At 41.4% G+C, this 7,431-nt stretch overlaps 1 protein-coding gene across 8 annotated transcripts in view; it reads right to left on the bottom strand.

Moving 5' to 3' along the window:
* Positions 1-624: 624 nt before the first annotated feature.
* The window catches only part of znf207b (zinc finger protein 207, b), a 30,259-nt gene continuing 23,452 nt past the window's right edge, over positions 625-7,431 (bottom strand). Inside the window, exons 13-14 of one of the 8 annotated variants that reach the window (XR_011587330.1) lie at positions 2,254-4,639; positions 625-1,003 (exon numbers count right to left, since the gene is read on the bottom strand). The gene's annotated coding sequence lies outside the window, so the exon portion shown is untranslated. Of the gene's footprint in view, positions 4,640-7,431 lie in introns of all 8 variants that reach the window. The other 7 variants (XR_011587328.1, XR_011587331.1, XR_011587329.1 and 4 more) reach the window with 7 other exon arrangements.

The raw sequence follows: 7,431 nt of genomic DNA, 5'->3' as shown, positions 1-7,431 counted from the left end.
TCTATGATCTGTGTGCATTTCCTGTCAACCTTCTCTATTATAATTTTTTTTATCCGCATATATGTAAACTTGCCACATTAATTACACCCACACGCCACTGAAAGTGCTGCAGCACCACCATCACTGGCAGGAAGGTGCCATTATGGGGCAGCAATTCGCAGTTTCTAAAATAAATGTGGCTGTAGGAATTTATTGCACGCCCAGCTCGATTTATCCATCTCCCACCTTCTGGTACCACTTCACCCAAGTATTCCTGCTCTTGATCGCCCACGTGCAAGGTCACAGGAAATCAAATAAATATACACATATAAAAGAATTGATGTCATTTAAGGGTTGTGATGGCTCAGAGATTTTCCATAGCAATGGGACTGAATCATGATGCATGGCGGCGAGACCCACTGTGAAATTTGTTTCGTCGTATTTACACATCTTGGTTTTGTTCAAAGGTATCTATGGCCTGCAAACATTGCGATAAAGAACAGATTTAGCTGCGACTTCAGATGGGAGTAGAGGGCCTTGGGGAAATCTGCCACAGAATCAGCTCCAGAATAAGTTAATGTTTTGAATTTCAGTTTAATTAAGAAACTCAATTTTGAGAAAAACATCTTGGACCAAGAAACACAATCAGACGAAATTGATAACTTTATTTCAATCAGAAACACTTTTCAAACCTTAAGTTTTCAACAAGAATTGAAAGAAAGGAGCAAAAACTTGTGTAAACTTTGGTGTGAACAAAGACCGTGTCCCCGGCTGGTTGATTGTATAAAGTGCGTAAATAGGAGGTAGTAGACAGAGGCAACTTGAAATCTGGAGACGTGAGGAAATGCTTCAAATGCAGAGTTCAAGATCAGACGAGCTCTGTAACAGGGGTGTCCAAGTTGCAGCCTGTGGGCCACATGAAGGTCCTGAGCCCCAAGCAATCTGGCCCTCAAATCCCAAGTAACTCGGTCCTATTGGCATTTAGTTCGTACATATTGGTTCATCCCATTTGAATCTTATGGACCTGGAGGTTTAAATTAAGTTCTTTAGCTAATGCGATGCCTCGCTGGTAGAAAAATCCCAAATCAGAATACCCAAGATCAATTGCATCAACAACTGAGGGCGTGTGCAAATTAATGAGAGCATTGCTTTAAAATTTTATACATGTACCCCGAGGCTCCATGGTACATAGCTACGTGGCTCACAAAGACAAAATCTTGGACACCCTGCCTTAATACCAGTGTCCTTACGTCAGGCACTTCAAGTGCCCCTTTGCAATCTTGCTCAACAAAAAAACATTTTCTTCTGTACAGCTGAGTAAGATGAGCACCACATGTATTACTGTTCTCAAAAGGGCCATCTCCAGACGCTCATCACAGAACTCATTTCAACTTGGTAAAATCTATAAAGGAAATGCATTTGGCTACAAGACACTTATAACCAACAGTCCATAGTAGTGTTACTCACCACCTCAAATTGAAGGTCAGTCTGAATACTCCAATACGTTGCAGAGTGATGGGGACACAGGTGTGCACCTGTGATTCCCAACAGTGAGCTCCCGATTTCCATCAAGTCACCATGGGCCACTTGCCAAGCAAAGGCCCATCACTTTCCCACAGAAAGAAAGTACACCTCCAAACATACTAGTCCTTTTTCCCCCCCATTTGTGGTATGAATACAGAGATATCTCCACTTCCCAACACAATTCCCTTGCCCGCTCTTACTGTAGAGCAAGAGCAGAAGAGGAAACAGTTCTTAATCTCAGCTCCATCAACTGGGGAAGCTGTGAACCGTGACCTTGAGTCAAATGATGCAACAAGTCTGCCAATGGCCACGGATGAAGGTAGGCTACAAACACTTCTGCCATTTTGTAATTACCACTGGTCTACAATCTCAAACCAAGGTGAAGTGATTTATAAACCTCACAGCACATCAAGCCAGCCAGAATGAGTCAACTACAGTAACTACTTTTTAACATTTTGCAATGTAAAAAAGTTAGCACCCACCAAACCCAGTTAAAAGAGACATCACCACATACACAACATTAATCGGTTGATCCGGTTTTAGTGCTCTGGAAACCTTTGTCAAACCAATCAAGCAGACCAGTAGAACAGAGGGGGAAAAAAATAACCAAACAATATAGTGATTGAAGAGCCCAAATTTTCAGTATAACACTGAATATAATTAATTTGGTTCATTGTTTGAAAGGTATCCTAGAATGTACCGTATTAATGATGAAAAAACACTAGCCTGAAAGGCAAGCGCCGATCTGACCTTTGAAGAAATACATTGATTGAAGAGATCCTGTTCAAACCATTTGCTAAATGCACTCTAAGGAATCGGTTCTCCATTAGGAATTGCTTTTCTTCAGGGGTATGTGAATTCAAATGGTGCTTGGATTCTTCGGCCTCACCCCCCACTGGTCACAATAATTCAGATATCAATAGAAAAAGGTACATTGATAAGACAGACAGGATGCCCCTAGCAAGATTAGAGGAAAGAAAATCAATTTGCATGTGTTACACCCAAGCATGAAAAGGCTCCATAACACAATTGCAATTAAAGTTTTTGCTATTGTGACATGGAGGTATTGGGACAGCACACCCACTTCAGCTCTGGGTATAACAGGACGTTCAACAAAAAAATATCCTACAATTTATCAAAATTATTTGGCAAATCAGCACAATTCTTGACAAGATTAAAGTCGATTATTAAAAAACCAAAATGCAGATTTTGTGCAAATGGACATGATTGGTACAGTTCTATTAAACTGACAGTAAAACCTGTATTAAATGCTACACTTTTTTTTTTAAAAAAAAGGCTGCAAACTTTCATTAGCCAAATATCCATCAACCCGAATCAGCCAGCCCATTTTCATGTAAATGCACAGTACTTTGATTAAGGAAGACAGGAGAGAGTTTAAGAATCAGAAGGGGAAGAGGGCCAGATTTATTTAAAAAAGACAACATGACACGGTCTCCATTTCCAGACTCGACAGCGTGACAACTTTATTACAGGGTAGAATTTCCCAGTAGTCTGCTGCTGAAAAAATGCATTTGCAATATATAGTGTACCACATTATCCAATACACCTCCACATTCTACAACAGGTCACCCCTTGCCAAAGTGACGCTGTCCCCTCCACAACACGAAAAGGTAGTAAAAGTTTTAAAAATACAAGGGAACTTACAAAATAGCTGGCAACAGGTTTAAGGCACTAATTTAATCACGTGATGGAGAAATTTTTTCACTCAGAGGGTGGTGAGCCTGTGGAATTCTCTACCACAGAAGGCTGTGGAGGCCAAGTCGTTGAATATATTTAAGAGGGAGATAGATAGATTTCTAGACATAAAAGGCATCAAGGGGTATGGGGAAAAAGCGGGAATATGGTATTGAGAGAGGATCAGCCATGATCATATTGAATGGCGGTGCAGACTCGAAGGGCCCACTACTGCTCCTATTTTTTATGTTTACTGTCACGAGGGCATTTCATAAACCAATTCTTGGGTAACCACCAGAACTGCTTGGCTTAGCTACTGCCAGTGATTGGTTATTATAAGGGCTGGAGTTGCTACGACTCGAATAGAAAAATGTCCAGGAAAATGCTAATATGCTAGTGTTCCAGTTTGTTTCACTATGTAGTTCACAGCATAGGTGCCCCTATTTGGGGATTTTTTTGACATCAGTTCCAAGGGGAGGTTATGCACTGGCCCACACAACACCAAGCATACACATGTTGCAGCAACTGAATCAAGTGCAATAGACGAGAGGAGATCCAGCAGAGAGTGCTGTTTTTACTCTGACAGAGAAATAGATTGGTCAGTTTGTGTGTGTGGGGTGGGAGGCAGCAAGGAAAAAACTCAACAAAACCATGGGGGGGAGCTTGTCAGTCCCTCTCATTTGTCCCCTCCTTCCAGGAAAGCACCGACTCTTGCAGGGTATGGTCTCTTGGGTGCTATCAGCCATTCTTCCCATGAGCCTAGACAATGGCCATCAGTAGACTATTTGAGTGTGGAGGGCATTGCAGTCAAGCCAGATCCTGTCCAAACCTGAAGACTGCACAAGGAGGACTTTCTGGGAAGGCTTGCTCAATAGTGGTCAGGAGCAGGAATCCCGCTCATTACCACTTCCTGAGCCAAGGGGCACCCCGATCGAGATCAGTGAATTCAATTGACTAAAGAGTAACCGTGGGAATCGCCACTGTGTGGTTCAGTGACCTGCCATTTAATGCATTTACCCACCATGTCTTCTGAAAAGCCACGTAATTCATTGTACAAGTAGGAATGATTTAGATGCCAATCGTAATTGCTGATTAAATGGCTAAATGAAAGTAACATTTAGCCACATCAGAGCTGTCCGTGCTTCTCCAATTCTTACTGGCTCAGTAATATAGCACAAAGTCATTTTGCAGCCACGTGAAGATCACCCAATAAAGGTTTTACCGTCGATCACTGGAAATTTGTTTTAAAAAAAATGCTGTGTTATAGACATGACTTCTGAAGGCGCTCTTTTTTTGAAGGAAAACTTTCACCACTAATAGCCACACTGTTTTAGAGACAACAGATACTTACAGATTAAACTAACCTGTACTGCCAGAGCTCTTGGCATTTCCTTTCCTACACGTTAAAAAGCAAGTGACGGAACGTTGCTGTTATAGTTAACTGAAACAAAAATTATGTTGAAGAAAATCTCAGTTTCGGGTGCAGGGAACTTCCATATTAAAATACGCTGAACAATGAAAACCCAATCATCTGAATGGAAATTGCTGATAAAACCAGTTTGCAACGTTGCAAATTAGAGGGATATATTTTCCATTCAGTGCTGATTTGGTACAAACATTAACATGGTCGCACCAAATTCTAGTCTACCCTATTTTAACACTGGCTTTAACCCAAAGGTTAAAAGTGCCAACTGGAAAACATATCAATGCCTTAAAAAAAAACCTCCAGTAAGTGTTTCAATAATATGGAACTAACCTCAGCAAAAATGAAATACACTAAACCGGCCAAAATGTAAAATACTAGCATCAGGAACCAATTAAGAGCGCTAAAAGTGAATTAACCGAATCCTGTAAACCCCAGTTCGTGGCGTGCTTCAGAAAATAGCCAAAAGATCCCTTATGAAAAAAGAAACACCATCCCAGTCTTGATGCTTATATCCTGAAGCTGTATAACATTTTTACCCTTTTATCCACTCCTCTCAATGCTGGACGCAGACTGCTCCCTCAAAAGTAAAATCCTGCAGTGAATGACATTCATGTCCTGTATCGCTAAGGGACATTATATCTGCAAGGAGAGCGAATATCCACACTCCCAAAGGCCGCCAATCAACAGGTGGAGCAAGAAATCTCCTTTGCATCTCATTCCCCATTGACTGTAAAGTGCCATGCACCAAGCTACAAATCCCACTGTCCCCTCCCCCAAACATGCCATTAAATAGTCCTGCCTATGTGACACAGCTCCTTTATTACTAAGACATCAGTTAACTGTTCTTGGAAAGGAGTGGGAGTAAGATAAGTTTTTAAATCTGAATATAGAAATAGTACATTTTAAGTAAGGGAGCCAGTCAGAAGTTGCAAGTTTCCCACGGTAATTAAATCGAAGATTTCAAAGCTGGGATCAACCTATACAGGCAATTGGGTCCTTTAGAATAAGCCTCAAAGTTCCGAAGATAACATTGTGTGGACTCATTAGAAATAAGCTAAACCAAGCTTACTGCTTTCAAAAGCATGTTCATACAATTGTCAAAATAGAGGCTTCGAAAGATGGTATGAATCTTCTCTCCTGACGGTACCTTGTCACGCTGGGGTAGTTTCATGGGTCAGCACCCTTCCAATACCTATCCCTAGTGGCCATTCATCACAAACATCGATAGCAAGTATTGGCAGTCTATGTCACTGTGTGTGAATTCACCTCCCCCTCCCCCAACCATGGGAGTACTGAAGCCAATTGTAATACCCCTACCAAGATCCCAGCTGAAATTAGCTCACTACAGAACCTGAAACCTACATTACTCAGCTCTGCACTTAGCAAAACTTTAAAAAGAAATATACTTTACCCCAAAATGACTAACTGCTGCTCAACTCCAAATTAATTGTTGACTATAACTCTGCTTCCTCAGAGTACTTGGTATACAGTGGAAGGCTTAATTCACAAGTTTGCTCATTCCCAATTACCTTCCCTTCCCTGAGCAGTTGGTCGAGTGATGGACCCATAAGCCTAGAGTCTTCAGGAGTCTTACTTAAATAGGACAGAAGCTCCCTACCACTCTGCCACAGGCAGAATAGAGCATGCAGGGGGAAATTGAACAAGGATACAAGGGCAGAGAGCAGAAGAAAAGATTAGCGGGTAACAAAAGGGAATCCAAAAACTTTTTATAAACACAAGTAAAAGGATAGTTAAAGGAATGGTGTCGACGATTAGGGACAAAAAAAGGAAATCTTGGGAGACAGAGGGCATGACTGAGTACTTTGCCATCACAGAAGAGGATGGCATTAATGTTCAGTAGATGTGGGGGGAGAGGGAGGAGGAAGGGGAGACATTTTGGATAGGATAAAAATAGATGCTAAACAGGTTGGCATCACAAAGTTAACGAGTCACCCAGTCACAATAGGATGCATGCTAGTTTGCTAAGGGAAGCTAGGGTGGAGATAGCAGAAGCTTTGACCACAATCTTTCAATCCTCTTTGGATTATGGGAGTGGTGCCAGAAGACTGGAGAATTGCAAATGTTACGCCCCTGTTCGAATAAAGGAGGGATAAACCTCTTGTTAGTGGTGAGGAAACTACTAGAGACTATTGTCAAGGACAAAATTAATTCTCACTTGCAGAAACATAAGCGACCTTCAGCACGCATTTGTTAAAGGCAAATCATCAAATCATGTCTGACTAATCCAATGGAGTTCCTTGAACAGAGGGTTGATGAAGACTGCGCAGATGCTGTATATATGGACTTTCAAAAGGCATTTGATAAAGTACCAGGTAACAGACTTATTTGGAAAATAGAAGCATATAGTATTAAAGGGACGTGATAACTTTAGTACATAATTGGATATGGGACAGGAGGCAGAGAGGTAAATGGATTGGAGAGAAGTATGCAGTGGGGTCCCCAAGGTTGTGGCGTTAGGACTATTGCTTTTCTCGTTATACATAAATGACCTGGACTTGGGATTAGGAGTAAAACTTCAAAGTTTGAGGATGATACAAAACTTGGCAACATAGTAAATAGTGAGCAGGATAGTAGCAGACTTCAGGAGAACATGGACACACTAGTGAAATGGACAGATACGTGGCAGATGCAATTTAATGCAGACAAATGTGAAGTGATGCACTTTGGGAGAAACATGGAGAGGCAGTATAATCTAAGTGGTACTTTTTTGAGAGTGCATATTCACAAATCCTTGAAGGTGGCAGGGCAAGTTGATGGCAAGTTAAGCAAACACATGGGAAGCATCA

Source organism: Pristiophorus japonicus, chromosome 16 (genome assembly GCF_044704955.1).
Source record: "Pristiophorus japonicus isolate sPriJap1 chromosome 16, sPriJap1.hap1, whole genome shotgun sequence".
Taxonomy (NCBI): Eukaryota; Metazoa; Chordata; class Chondrichthyes; family Pristiophoridae; genus Pristiophorus; species Pristiophorus japonicus.
This window is presented reverse-complemented; position numbering and strand designations above follow the sequence as displayed.